General features: G+C 37.0%; 2 long non-coding RNA genes across 5 annotated transcripts; both read left to right on the forward strand.

Moving 5' to 3' along the window:
* The first annotated feature begins 1,232 nt into the window (after positions 1-1,232).
* Positions 1,233-4,667, forward strand: LOC133723348 (uncharacterized). Of its 3 annotated transcripts, none has more exons than XR_009852945.1 (6): positions 1,233-1,413; positions 1,551-1,668; positions 1,976-2,167; positions 2,966-3,039; positions 3,564-3,660; positions 4,548-4,667. It is a non-coding gene; the product is annotated as an uncharacterized LOC133723348 (long non-coding RNA). The 3 variants fall into 3 exon arrangements; XR_009852943.1 differs by having other exon boundaries at positions 1,236-1,413; positions 2,026-2,167; XR_009852944.1 differs by having other exon boundaries at positions 1,236-1,413; positions 2,026-2,167; positions 4,622-4,636.
* Positions 4,668-4,669: 2 nt separating this feature from the next.
* LOC133723349 (uncharacterized) lies at positions 4,670-5,711 on the forward strand. 2 transcript variants are annotated; one of them, XR_009852946.1, is made up of 5 exons: positions 4,670-4,703; positions 4,999-5,071; positions 5,168-5,266; positions 5,393-5,525; positions 5,618-5,711. It is a non-coding gene; the product is annotated as an uncharacterized LOC133723349 (long non-coding RNA). The 2 variants fall into 2 exon arrangements; XR_009852947.1 differs by having other exon boundaries at positions 4,675-4,703; positions 4,999-5,064.
* The last annotated feature ends 10,124 nt before the right edge of the window (positions 5,712-15,835 follow it).

Here is a 15,835-nt window from a genome sequence, read left to right on the forward strand (position 1 = left end):
TTAGGGTTTTGAGGTTTAGTACACTATAATGCATGGCATCTTCAAGTTACAAGTTGCAGGCAATTAGTGGTTACCTTTGAATAGGGTAAGCAGTACGTGCAATTTGACTAAGTTATTGCAAATTGCAGTGCAATGGAATTGAGACATTTGTCCCTGTGGTATGCGGGCACCTTCGTCTGTCAGTACTCTTCTGTTAAAGAGCGACAAGCGTGACCCGTGGCCCACCATTCACTATGCCAAAAAGGCCTTCAGACGACACACATCAGACGACATAAGTTTTGTTTTATGTCGTCTGGGTTTTTCAGACGACATAATTTTTTTTTCGGTTGTCTGAATATACACTAAAACCATACTGGTTTAGTTTGGAAAAATGGTGAGCATTCAGACAACACATTTGTGTAGTTGTAGAAGGTGGTGATTTCCTATCTCAAATTTGGATAAATGGTGAGAATTCAGACAACACATTTGTGTAGTTGTAGAAGGTGGTGATTTCCTATCTCAAATTTGGATAAATGGTGAGAATTCAGACAACACATTTGTGTAGTTGTAGAAGGTGGTGATTTCCTATCTCAAATTTGGAGGGATATCCAAAAGTTGATTAATTCTTTTCCCTCTCAAATAGCTGTATGCCTTAGTTGACTGGAATATGTTGTGACATTTAGACAATATTTAATTGTTGTCTAAATGTGGGGGTTGTTTTAAAATTTCCTAAGTTATTTGACTTGTGCTATTTGACATATATCCCTCGCAATTAAGTCACTTTCTGTCCTTCTCGCTCGATCAGTCAGCTCTCTCATCTCGATCTAGAAACCGCGAAACCTAAAACACCAGCCTCGCTCTCTCCTTTTCACTTAGCTGTCTCAGCTCTCTCCGATCTCGGTTCTCTTTCAGCCAATTTCGATTCGGTTATTTTCAATTTGGGGATGGGGTGCCTTTCATCATCGTTCAGTGTTCCGGTTACATAAAACCCAGACCTCTCTCTCTCTCTTTCAGCCTCCTTGATAGACGACGACGGCGAAACAGTCTCATCTCGACCTAGAACCCGTGAAACCTAAAACACCAGCCTCTCTCTCTGTCCTTTTCACTTAGCTCTCTCTGATCTCGGTTCTCTCTCAGCCAATTTCGATTCGGTTCTTTTCAATTTGGGGAAGGGGTGCCTTTCATCCTCGTTCAGCGTTCCGATTACTTAAAACCCAAACCTCTCTCTCTCTCTCAGCCTCCTTGATAGACGACGGCGGCGAAACGGCTGCATTCAATGACTTTGCTTGGTGTCTCCTTCAATCCGAAGTCAATCACTCAGTGAGTCATCGTCTTCTCTCTCTCAATCTCTCATGGACGGTCGCCGGTACTAGCCCTAGCTCTCCCTCTGTTCTCGAAGCTCGACTGCACCATTGAAGCTTTGTTTTGAGAAAGGTATTGGCTTTAGTCAATTTTTCTGGGATTTATATGATCTGGGTTTCGTTCAATTTCGTTTTTATTGGGTTTTTAATGCATGTGTTTTGTTTCTCAATAGATGAAATAAGTTTAATTGAAACACGGTTGTTTTGCAGATCTATACCTTCAAATTCTTCACCCCGAAGCAATCAAGAGCCAACACAAGAGTTCCCTACAAGAAAGATTAGTTTGCTATATCGACCATTGGGGCTTGGTTGGTGTGATTGTAGCAAGGTTAGTCCTTTGTACACTTTTGAACTGATTTTGTTAATAGCAGATTAAGAATGGGGAGGACACCGTCCCGATAAGCATGGTTGATTTTTTGAAGAACCAAAAACTGAATTGAGTTTGGTGATTGAAATAATTTTATGGTCTATTTTGTTGCCCAATGAATTGAATTAGTGCAGCAGTGGAATGGTATTTGTGTATGTCAGTAATCTAGTTATGGTCCTATTTAGATTGTTGTTTATCAGTGTAAGTGTGATATCCTGCACCCGATTGATGCTTTTTTGTGTTTTTCTTTTTGGTTTCGATAATACAGATTAAAGTCTAATTGAATTTCTTTCTGGGTTCTATATTTGATCGGTGAAGGATTAAAGCTTTGTTTAGACGAGGCAAAACAATTAAAGTCACTCCCATTATAGCCCAACAATTTGAAGCAGGAGGTGAATGAGAGCTTTCCATTTGGGCGATTGCTACCGAGACCCCAGAATTTCGAAGATCTGTGTTCGAGGTCTGAGTTTTTTTTTTTTTTTGGATGTTATTGATGACTATAGTTGTTTTCAGTTTTTCATTATCCAAAAGATTAAAGCTTTGTTTTTTGAATTACACTTGCCTAAGAGCTGTGGCTTTTGATATTCTGAAACAACAATAGCCTAGAGTATGGACATGTGCGTGGTCTAGGCAAGCAATGCATTAGTTGGAATTGATTGTAGGAACACTCAGATTACACGAGTGAGTTGGGTTTGATTGGTTTGCTATTTTTGAGGTTTTAGTGATGTTGTTTGAATTCTGTGAAATCAAATATAATGATCATTGCGTTTACAAACATAAAGAAGTTTTACTCAAGGGTAATGACCGTTGTCTCTATGTGGGAAACTGTAAATGAAAAGGAGTAGTGTGAATTTGAGTGGTTAAAAAATAAATTGACATTGAAATTGAGATAAATGAGTATGCAAGGATTTTCATTTCCCCTTCGATTTTATGTTTTCAGATATTGAATCTATGAATTTGAAATTGCAGATTCCTGGCTCAATTGTTTCAGATTTTCGGATCTGCTTCAATTTGATTGATGAGCTATGTTTATATTTGACAACCTGTCATTATTGATTTGATAGAGGTTCTTACTTTTTATGACTGTTGGTAAAGGAAAAAAAGAAGTCATATTTCTTTGTTCTCAATTGATAATTTTAGCTGTTGAAAATCCTGTTATCACTTTGATACCTTTCATGCTCTTTTTAATAGAAGTGCCTAATATTACCTCTTTTCTCTTGCTTAGTGCTATACCTTAGACATGCTCTTCCTTTTGCAGGTAGCTGAGAGCTTGGAGCTGGTAAGAAGGAAATTAATTGTTGTTTGATAAAGAGTGAAAGCATTTCGTGCTTGGTAATTTCCCTGGATCTATGATGCTTTGCAATTTTGAATCTGATTAGCTTTTACCACTTTTGCACCTTCAGTTTGCAGTCTTTTTACATGTACAGATTACATGTCGTGTTTCGTGAGACCAGTGAAAATTGAGTTATATGGTACTTCATGTTAATGCACTTGAACATGGAAATTCACTGAAATACCAATTCATTTATCTTATCAGATTTGATGTCAAATACATGCAAGTCATACTTTACATCAGAATTGATCCGTGTATTCCATAATGATGAATGATTGGACTAACTTGCTAACGTGAACACCCATGTCTGCATAGAATGCAAGTTTAGTCTATTTCTAATGTCTGAAAGTGCATTGGCATGAGAAATATTGGGTAGTCATGGTTTTATCTCATGACCTCAGATCCAAACTTTTCTATTATTTTTCTTAATAACGTATGCTTGAACATATCATAACTACTCTTTCACGTAGGGGCGTTTGAGTTCTGCATTTATGTTGTTTTGTTCTTTTTTTTTTTTGTCCAGGGCATTTAATTGAAGAAAGGAACCAAGTATATTCTTTAGAAAACAAGTTTAATTCCAAATTCAAGTAGGCATAGAGAGATATAACACACAACATCAGGTATCGAACATATCAGTCTTCAATATATACATATATAATATATACATATATTTTAGATTCTGCTTCTTATTTGATATATATATATATATATATATATATATATATATATATATATATATATATATATTCTATTTCATTTCCAGTGTATTTTGTATTAATCTCATACTCTGCCTCTTATTTGATTGTGCCTTCTATTTTATTCGTATTCTGCCTATGTGATTGTTAACCCATCTCTGTGATAGTATCCCCCCACATTAGGATTAGCCTGATAGTAACAAGAGCGTTCGGTGAAATTACCAATCCTTTACCAACTTGCTAATGCCTCATTCCAACTGATCAGTCTCCATGCAACCAAAATTTTAGTTTATTTATATATGATTTGTATCCTTTTTCCCCAAGGAATATTAAGAAAAGTTACACCTATGAGTTTATCCAAATAATAAAAGTTTGTCTCTGGTGCTGTATGAAAGTGCAATGTTTTAATTTGATGGACTATGGTATTGGTTTTTTAATAGCTTTAGAAACTCAAAAGATAAATCACTTCTCTAAACTAATATGTTCTCATTGAGCTTCAATTTTTCTGTGAAGTGAAATTTTTTTGGTGCATGGTTTCTTTAGAGCATAATTTCATTCCCTATTATTGTTGCCAATATATTAGGTTTGACTATTAACAATGCATGTTGCTATATTCAACTATCTTTATATTCATCAATATACAGAAAAGAGTTTCTCATGAAAATCATCTTCATATTTCTGTAACAGAACTCTCTGAGATGGGATCCTTATATTAGTTCTAATTTCAATGTCTTTTGAATATAGATTATTTGTTAAGCTGTATTGTTTCAAAGTTTCTAATCATATACTTGGAATTCTGTAATTGCACGTAGAAATGCTTTGTGGGAGATTTGGCATGCTGGTCCTATATGGGTTTGAGAAAGCTAATTAACCATCAAAAGTGCAGGCAGTCATATATCTTTCTTACATCTTTGGTTCTCGGATTTGCTTGTGTAATTTATCAAGTGCAAGAGGCCTCCAAGTACAAGGTAGAATTTGGATCTATTCCTGTTTTATGGTTTCTTCATTTTCTGGACACTCTAATCTTTGTTTGCTGACTATACAAAAGAGTATTGTATGTGGGGTCAAGCAATATATCTGAGTTTTCAATTAATATTTCGACTCTAGCAAAGTATCCCACAAGGCTCAATTTTAGATCAGACTATATTACTGCATTTGTAGAAGCTGGGGAACTCACCTGGACACCCTTTGTTGTTATACTATACCTCTGATTCGGTGTCTCTTTTTATAGTTGACTCAAGTAACTTATATCTTTATTTTTAGGCCCTTCACTGTCATCAAAAACAGGAAGTCTTTGTTTGAAGATTTAGAAGCACATTACTAATACAAGTAAGAGGTTGTTATACATAGATTTAGTTACCAACTTTGCTTACCCTACGATAGTCATTCTGTGATCAACTCTGTTTCTAACAATAGTCTCTTTGTCAAACAGGTGTTAAGAAGCTTCACATCTCAGGCATTGAAAACTTCCAGAATGCACAGTATTAGTTGTGTCACCTATGAAGCCAGATTCCTCTGCTTCAACAATTCTGTAAGTTCCATGCTTGGGTCAACAACATGAGTTATTTAATGATTAAATAAATTGGGGTATTGGTAAACTGACAGAATCGGGTATACCCAGTCAGTGTCATTAATGGTGTATAATTATGTTTTATAGGTAGACATGAGGAAGGCGAATATGGATTTTTTGCATCCATGTACTGCTAATAGAGTAACTGAGCTTCCCGGGTTTAAAGATGAAGTTCATATCAGTGTATACCCATCCTCTTCACTCCCTCATGTTTATCAGTGTATGTGTTCCCCATCTAGCTAACTATTTATATTTGCATTTTTCTAGTTCAGGCAAGGTTTATTAGGTACTGAAAATATTTATTTCTTTCAGGGCATTCCGGAGCAGATGGGTGATAAGACTTGTGGATATTGGATTATGCATTACATGAGGGATATAGTAGAGGACAAAAACCAAGAGTGGAGTGTTAAGGTAATCAGTAACTAATTTATTGTACTAGTGATTTATTGGATTAATTATCCATTGTGATGCATAACTAAGCTTCTGTCCTTGCAGTGGGAAAGAAAAGCAAATCACTATTACACAATGGAGAATGTTGATGTTGTCCGGGCAGAGTGGGCAAAGTATGTTATGAAGTTCAAAGATAACTAGTGCATGTGTAGGTTTATTAACTAGTGCATCAACTTTTGGACATGGATAGTTGATATATATATATATATAGGCCAGATTTTGATTGCAATACTGCTAGCTATTTTGCTATGTTGTTTAGTTGGTTGCCCACATTGTGTTGTGCTTCTGGCTTATTAGCAAGCAGTACTGCATGCATATATTTTGGTGGCTGCCCAGTTTAGTATATATGGGCCGTTTAGAACTGATGTTGATGATTAGAACTGTGATGTTGATGATTAGGTTCTGATGTTGATGATTAGAACTATGTACATGAGACAATGGTGGATTAATGGAAATTGCAATGAATGATTTTGGATGTGGATTTTATGGTTTCAGAAATAGCCAAATTTTAATTTCCAGAATGCATGCATACCAATTGTACAGGAGACTACTAAAATGTGTCATTACAAACTGCAAGCTACAACAAAAGCACACCAAAATGTGTGGTTGCAAATTTTAACGTACTATTAGTGGTCCTTGTTATATTCAGACCACAAAAATTTGTCGTCTAAATAATCTCAAACGACAGTAAATTGTCGTCGTAATGAAATTGACATAACAGAAATCTATTGTCTAAACCATTTCCCAACATCACATATGTATAATTGAAAAATCTTTCACACAACACTTAAATGTCATACAAATCAACCATAGAACGACACTTAATTGTCCTCTGATACACTTTACGACCACATATAATTGTCGTGTAAAGTAAATTAGCACAACCTTTAAGTGTTGTTGTATGAGAGAAGACACTACATATGAGTCTTCATATTTCTTATTTAAGGGCATTCAGACCACACAAATAAGTCTTGCAATATGCTTCACAGAATAGTATTTCAAAAAATATGTCATTGTTTTGTTTATCAGACAATACAAAACCGTTGTTTGAATGCTTTTAAAGAAACAGATCACAATGTTCCCAAAATGCAAAACTCATCAGACGACACATTTTTTATGTCGTCTGAAAATTCAGTCGACAGAACTCTTCTGTCGTTCGATAAGCCCAAGACACGACATCGTACTAGACGACACATTTTCGTTCGTTCAGACGACAGAACAGTTCTGTCGTCTGAAGGTCTTTTTGACATAGTGATTGTACCGATACTGTCCCAACTTAACCATCCTTTAGGTGTTGGGTTTTGTTAAACAGCGACAAGCGTGGCTCGTGGTCCACCATTGTACCGATATTGTCCCAACTTAACCACCCTTTAGGTGTTGAGTTTTAATCACAAAATGCCTCGGTACAATTGGGTGAGATCCACCCGACTTGGTATTTCGATGACAATCCAGGGAACTCCAATTTGGGCTCATGATACGTGCCTACGTGGAGACGCAATTGGAGAAGGACCCGCTGTGATACCATGTTAAACAGCGACAAGCGTGGCTCGTGGCCCACCATTGTACCGATACTGTCTCAACTTAACCACCCTTTAGGTGTTGGGTTTTAATCACAAAAGGCCTCGGTACAATTGGGTGAGATCCACCCACTTATAAGTTATATTTTATTTGTCACTTTTTCAATGTGGGATCTTTCCTCTCCAACATCTTCTTCGAACCAATAATATCATGATATTTCCACAATCCACATCATGATCGATGTATGCTTGCTGTCAGCACTGGTATCGTCTAACGAGTAACGACTCAAGTTTTTGATGTGAGCACTAATCTTCGACATGAAGAGTGCACAACTTAAACTCCAGACTAATTCAGCACCTGATTTAAAAATGTATGTGTATTAATTGTTATGTGGGTCAATATAATCATGCTAAATTGAACACATTTGACATGTATTACCAATTTACCACGGTCATTTACTAATTTTGAGTAAATTCAAATGTTCTAAGTAAATGTGATTGTTGAATAACATAATCGAACTTTATTTGCCAACAGAAGAAGAATATTTTAGTTTGACATCTTAGAGTTTTCTCGTAATTAAAACTTTATCATATACTAATCTAGACTCTAGATTGTTGTCTGCATGTTTTTTGAATGTTGGAGGCTTCACATTCCAAATTCCACATCAATGGTGACATGCACGTTAGTTAGTGACTTACTTGGGAGACTTGATCGAGCTAGGACGGTGCATCTTAATTTGGGCATTTCAAAAGCCTAATTGCATGGTGTGCTCTTTGACTAACATAGGCCAACATAATAAGAAAGTAAGAAAGCAAAAGGATCTATAAGAAGGCAAACGCGCTTTAAAGACATCTTACCTATATATTGTGGTTTGGTTGGTTTCTTTTTGGAATCTCAAATCAACAAGCTTTGTTAACTTCCCCAGCAAATTAAATAGTAAACAAACGAAAAAGAAAACAGAAAAGAATCAAGTTCTGTCTGCTTGTATGAATGTGGGAGGTTGATAGAGCCCCCATCCTTGTGTTTTAGTGAAAGAAAAGTACAGGATTGTTAATCTGTTAAAGACAAAATAAAGAGACTTTTAGCATGGATTACACCAAAAGATGGATTCATTTTCGAATCAGGAAGCGTTTTCATGTGGGGTTTGATAATATTTTGTTTTCTTATATCTGAATAGACTCTAACCCTGTTTAGAGACTAGAATTATAAGCTGCTAGCTTTTTGACTACTTTTGTTTACTGATCAATATATAAGTTTAATTATATTGTTAACATGCCGACAGCAAATAAAGAAAAAAGAAAAGCAAAATTTCTTATTCAAATCTTAATCTGAATAATTTGGATGGCTTTTTCAATTTGTATGGACCTTTTTGGATCAAAGAATAGTAGTGTAAACAATTTCGAGAGATTTCTATGACCCCATGCACTTTTATATATCTGACGGTTAATATAGTTAATGTATGTCCAAACTGATCATGTTCTGTTAATTAGTTAATTAATCAAACGTCATTAGATTAGTGACCAATTAACAAAACCCATAAGCCAGTGTCTTAATAAAGTAGCAGAATATGCACAATGTTTGAATTTGAAGCAAAAGTCATGACAATGGTAAGTAGAGGTGGATTGCGGCCATGACTAAGTTGTGGATAAAGGGGTGTAAACTTGTAGAAATTATAATCTATCGACTCGATACTCAAAATGAGTGGAGAGATCTAACAAGTTACATGCTTAGGGTGTAGTGTAGGATACATATAGTGAACGAATATACTAAGAGGGACGATCTTAAGAATTTAAAGGCTCAAGATGACGTAATTTACAGTATTCAAGATCGACTGTTAGTATCTTTAATTTCTTTTGTTAAACTAATATATATGAAAAAGAGTAATGTTATATTAATCATGCATTTTTTTTAGTATCACTTACATTCCATCTTACATCTTACATGGTAGCTAATGTGGCACAACCAACCACGAGTTAATTTTTTATGGTGGTGGATGGAAACTCTTTAAGTTCATGCAAGTTCTTATCTCACAGTTTAAGATCATATAATTGGGGCATTTGGAAAGGAGTACAGTCCTCGACAGATTTCCACCATACAAAAGTAGCCCGACTATTTCGGAGGAGAAGACATAGTGACCTAGTGAAGGGGCATTGGAACATGAAGAGCATATGATTTGGTTTCCTTAAAGCTCAAATGTCTCCTATTTCTAGGACACTATTGATCGTCCAACCCACTTCCCATCATAATTTGTTTCACTTTCACTTGGTGCTCTCATATGATCAGCAAGCTCTTCTCAATTCCTATACGAAATCAAGTACATTTATTTTGAATGTGCATCTCAAATTGAGAGTCTCATAATGTTTGCATTAGATGTTTTCATAAGAGGATGTTACTAGACATTATGATTTTTATTGTGAACCATTATTGATGTTGAAAAACAATAAAAAGTTGTAGAGTCTAATGATCTTATCACCATCATCATTGTTTCTCCGAAATATGGGGAAGAGGAAATGAATTGAAAGAATTTTGAGAGAATAAACACATTCTTTTGTTAAAAAAAAAATATTGCACTAATATTATCTCAGATTTAACCACTTTTATCACAAAAATTCAAAATGTTGGATAGAGAAAGCGAGCATCAACGTACCATTAAGCTTTTAGAGTTTTAGGTGAATGGTCTTCAACTGTGGGACTGTTGGTCAATGGTACTCATAGATATAACTCGGGTGCGTTTTTGGGTTTGGGATTCCAATCAAATACTCAATTGTCTAAAACCAACAGTGATGGCCTCTCACATGCACCTCTACTTTCTCTTCTTCAGAAATTGGCAATAGATTAATGAATACCTGGGAACGGGACTTTTTCCAAATTTATCATGACAAATTACCCCTCCACATGTTGGTATGGGGAAATAGGTTGAGAAGCTCATTGGCTCAATAGTCCTCTTACTTACCAAAATGCATGATGAGAATAAGTCTTCAAACTGGGTAGTAATTAAACTAAACAAAACAAGACAACCACATGCTTAAGAATCATCAAAGCTTTACAAAAATTACCAGATAAGGTGGGAACACTCAAGTTGCGGTAATTATCTCCATTTTGACAGAATGAATCTATCTTCCCTACCCACCATCTTGCAAAATGTGATTCTATATTCTTCTTGCTGCCAACTTTTTGAGTAAATAACAAAAAATTACTCATTGTAACGTAGATTTAACGTATGTTTTTCTTTAGTACAAACAGTAAAAAAGAAAACAAAATTTCATTATAGTTTTTCTTCTCCATCGTACACTTGAAAATAGAAAATCACCAAATAACAAGACCCTTTTTCAAGCTTATTTTGAGAGTGATTTTCTCCATATCATTTCATTTGGCCAATGTTCGGATCTAAACGTAACACTATTTTACTAATAACATATAATTTTGAATTTGCATTGCTTAATACCATTTGCTGTCCAAACTCAGTTGTGGCAGCTACGGCTGCTGTCCTAAACAGCATTACTGATGGAATAAAGTCCTCCGGAGGGGATTCTTCTCAAACCATCTCCCCCACCATTGTGTGGCAACCCCCTCCTTCAGACTGTGTTATAATGAAATTTGATGGTTCTGGCCATAGAAGCTCTACTATTGGAGGTTTCATAATCCGTAATGCTGATGAAAATCCCCTTTTTGCGGCAACCAAAGGTTTTGGGAGTACTATAGTTCCAGTAGCTGAGGCGACTGCCTTGAGAAACAGCCTTGCTAGTGCACTACAACTCAACTATTCACATGTTGTAGTAGAAGGAGATTCAAATCTCGTGATTGATGCAGTCAAAGGTGTGATCCAACCACCTTGGAGAATTACAAAGATTGTTCAAGATATTCGACAGCTAGCGACCAGATTTTCCTCAATTTCCTTCAGACATGTTTTAAGAGAAGCTAACTTTGTAGCTGATGCAATAGCACATTTAGGGCATGCCTCCTTTAACAGGTTCTCGTGGACTAACTCTGCTCCGAGAAATGCGTCAAATGTTTTACTCGTGGGCTAAACATTGAATTATCTTATTGGTCTAGGATTAGTTGATATCACTCATCCAATAAAAGCTCCTTAAATCATTAAAATTGTTGAATAAACTCTATCTTTGCGTAGCTTCCAAAGGTTGGGCTATGCTCGGGTCATCAGGAATCCTTGAATCTTCATAACTCCATGCGAGTTTCCCTCATTTAACTCATATTTCCTTCTTTGCTCCAGAAAATCTATAAAACACAAATGCACCAAAATTGCTCGAAAATAAAATAGATTAAAAAAGAAAACATAGGGATTAACAATATAAACATTGCATAAATACGCTCTTATCAATTGAGAGCTTTTATAACCATACAACCATAAAGAAACTTTCTCTTTTTTCAACCATTGCAGGCACTATGAGCCAAATTCAAATTTTAACTACAGTAAAGACCTATTTCAGAGGCTACTAAAATAGACTAATACTGAGAATTTGAGTTTGACTAATATGTTGTAAATATTATTATCTATGTGGTTGTCAACTTTTAATACTCATTAGTTATGTACTTTGATGTAAACCCTACCTCTATATAAAGGCAGTGGCGAACGCAGAGTTTTTTTATAGCTAGCTGAAAAAATTGAAAGATAACAAAACAAAACTTCGATGAATGAGACAAAGTTTCAATCTGCATATTTCCTAGCAAATAAAAAGATTGTTTTTTCAATCAATGCATTTCTCAATACACAAAACTTTTTGCAATCAGTTATAAGAAAACATTCAATAAATTTTCCTTTTTTTTTTTTTGAGTTGAAGGAGGTTAGACTTTATTGATAATCAAAAAAAACTTTCGGGTACAAATTTCTCTTCATCTATTACATCTTGTATAAAGAAAGGAGCATGAGACCAATAGAAGTCTAGATCATGTGCAGAAGCATGAGCTGCTAGAAGATGAGCTACCTTATTGGCTTCCCTCATAGCAATGATAGCATGAACCTGTTTGAACCCAAAATGAGCATTTTGGCTTGACAAGGCGTGTCTTGGAGAAATTGAGCCAATGTCAGTGGCTCAAGCTATATATTGTCGACAAGTTCGAAATATATTATTTAGAGGCTAAATAAAGCCTACCTGCAGAATTATGGAAGATTATGCAAGCTGCAAGAAAAGGCACGCCCATGCGAATATTCATACTCCATTCAATTAAGGAATATGGCATGCACGTGGGGAAGCATTCAACTACATTTCATGGTGGCCAACAGGGAAAACCCATCATGATTCCATTAGTGCTTAATTGGAAAACCCATCGTGATTCCATTAGTGCTTAATTGGAAAACCCATCGTGATTCCATTAGTGCTTAATTGGAAAACCCATCATGATTCCATTAGTGCTTAATTGTTAAACCTATCATGATTTGTTTAAGGCCAACCACTGTGGTCTGGTAGCCTATATATAGAGGCTACGACGAAGTAACAAGACACAATTCATCAATTAATCTCTATGATCATCCAATCCTTTCCGGAGCAACCCCTCTCCTTCTCTTATCGGTGACCACACTCCAGTCCCAGAATCCTCAGGAGCCGACTGTCAGTGCCACCAAACCCTCTGTCAACGTGCTTCGGTCCTAGTCTCCTCGGGAGCCGACTGTAGTACCGCGACCGCAACGGTTATGGAACCAGCCAAGCAAGGGTAACGCCCTCGCAAACCAACCAAGCTAAAGTCACGCTTTAGCAAGTTCTCTCCACTTCCCAGTGATCTTCGCTCTGCTTGATCTACGTCGTCGAGTATTGATTGTGTGATTTTGAACATGGAGATAGGATTCTCGCCAAGCCCAAGGAGAAAGCCAGCGAAGCTTTCGCGAAGAACATTTTCATCAAGCTCAAAGGGATTTCTCCTCACTCGGATCTTCCTTGAGAAGATTTCTCCTCACTCGAGTTTCCCTTAAGCCAATCTATTATGTGATTTTGAAGAAGCTTAGCAAAAGTCCTCACCACGAGGCACAAAGAATCCCGCGATGAGGTTGGTGCTCTCCTCGTCCACAATCGCTAAAAAAAAGTCAGGTCAAGGGACACCCCCGACGACCGCACCCGAACGGTGCTGGCACGCCCACGCAGAAAAGAGACTGTTGACCAGCTGCAACAAAACTGGAGCCAAACATAACCAAAATAGAGTTTGGAATAGAAACCAAATCTTCACTAATATCGTCATATAGCCTACCAAGAGCTGAAATGTTTTGTGTCCTAGCTTGACACAATTGTTGCTTCAAAGTCAAACAGTCTGTTTCAAAAATAACAGCATGTAGAAAATAATTGATAACAAAACCAACTGCCTCTCTACAAGCCACCAACTCTGCATGTTCTGCTGAAACAATATGATAGATAACTTTCCCAACAGCACCCATACATGTACCAATATCATCTCGCACAACGAAGCCCACTGCTGCCCTGCCAGTACCGCTATCAAATGCACCATCAAAGTTAATCTTCAACCACCCTTGTGGAGGAGCTCTCCACTTAAGGACCCTTCGCTTAGCCGTCACTTTCTGAAACTTAGAATTGTGAAAAATGAAGTTGCTTAGCCTTGTAGATGACATAAGAGCAACATCACTTGATGAAGTGAGCTTATTGTCCCAAACCCTCACATTCCTTTCTTTCCAGATACTCCAAATGAAGAATAGAAGTACGTTGAGCAAAAGCTGTTTTTGACAATTTTTCCGAGCAAAAATTAAGCCAACTAAGGGCATCTAGATGATCAAAATCCATACCAAAATAGTTTCCACTCAGACTATGGTTTGTAACCATCACTTCTCTAGTAAAAGAGCAATTGCGACACAAATGAATAATTGTTTCATTCTCAGTATTGCAAAGTACACAAACCTGAGATTCCACAGGAACATGCCTAGCAGCCAGTCGGTCCAGTGTTGGAAGAATATTCTGCCCAATTTTCCAAGCGTTCACTTTTGCCGAATTTGGCATTTTAGCTTGCCAGATCTTTTTCCAGACTCGTTGGTTCGTTACCACCGAAGGAGGAAGAGAAGAAGCTATTTTGGAAAATGCAAGACGATATGCAGATTTTACCGTAAACATACCTCTTCGTTCTAGGTGCCATGAAAACCTGTCTTCAGGACCTCTAGTGCTCAGAGGGATTGAAAGAATAGCCTTAGCCTCATGATTAACAAAAGAAACACGCACTTTTTGCTCATTCCACAAGTTAGGAGGTACAATTAGCTCACTAACTAGTTCCACATCATGCTGCAAACCAGCAAGGGCTTGTGGTTTATGCGAAGGCAGTGTAGGAATCCAAGAATCATTCCAAATTGACACAGTAGCACCATTACCAACCTGCCATAATACACCCTCCTTAAGTAAATCCTGAGTAGCAAATATACTACGCCAAGAGAAAGAAGGAGTTGCATGTTCACTTGCAGTCCAAAAATTCCCATCCTGAAAGTAATGTGCTTTGTATAACTGAGCTATTAAAGAATTCGGATGTGAAACTACATGCCAAGGTTGTTTTGAGAGCATTGACATATTGAATTCAGCCAAACTTGTAAAACCCAATCCTCCCACTTCTTTAGCATGACACATATCATCCCATTTCTTCCAATGAAGCTTCTTCTTATCTGTGGTACTACCCCACCAAAACCTTGCACACATCTGTTCAAGGTCCTCACAAAAATTCTTCGTAAGCCGAAAAACGCTCATAGCATAGTTAGGAAGCGCTTGGGCCACCACATTTAATGAAAGCAACCGAGCTTTTGTGAAAATTCACAACTTGACCAAATGCTCTACCATACACTTCAATTACCTCTTTTATCTGAAAGCAAGTTTCTGGGCTAGCCTGAGCAAACAACATACTGTCATCCGCAAACAATAGGTGATTAACAGAAGGAGCATCTCGACAAATAGCTATCCCAGGTAATAAACCCATCTGCTGTTTCTGTTGAAGCAAATCAGAAAAGCCCTCGGCCCCAATCAAGAAAAGATAAGGTGAGAGTGGATCACCCTGCCTCAGTCCTCTTGATGGGACTACAAAGCCTCTAGGTTTCCCTCGAACAAGAAACGAATATCTGACAGAACAGACACATTGCATAACAATATCAATCCAAACTCGATCAAAACCAAACCTTAGCATTACCTTACGTAGAAATTTCCATTCCATACGGTCATAGGCTTTGCTAAGATCCAACTTCAATGCCATGTAACCATTCTGACCTTCTCTCTTGTTGTGAATAAAATGTGCAACTTCATTGGCCACTCGAATATTGTCTGTAATGAGTCACCCTGGTACAAATGCACTCTGGAAGGGTGATATAATATCAGGAAGAATAGTTTTCAGTCTATTGGCAATTACCTTTGAACAGAGTTTGTAAATAACGTTACAAAGTGCAATAGGCCTCAAATCTCCCATTGTTTCTGGTTGTTTCACCTTCGGGATCAAGCAGATATGTGTAAAATTTATTTACTTCAGAAGTGAACCCGTGTGTAAAAAAATTTGCACAGCTGCAGTAACATCTGCCCCTATGGTATCCCAATAATGTTGAAAAAATAGGGGAGGCATGCCATCAGGCCCTGGAGACTT

The sequence above is a fragment of the Rosa rugosa genome, chromosome 7, assembly GCF_958449725.1.
Source record: "Rosa rugosa chromosome 7, drRosRugo1.1, whole genome shotgun sequence".
NCBI classification, from domain to species: Eukaryota; Viridiplantae; Streptophyta; class Magnoliopsida; order Rosales; family Rosaceae; genus Rosa; species Rosa rugosa.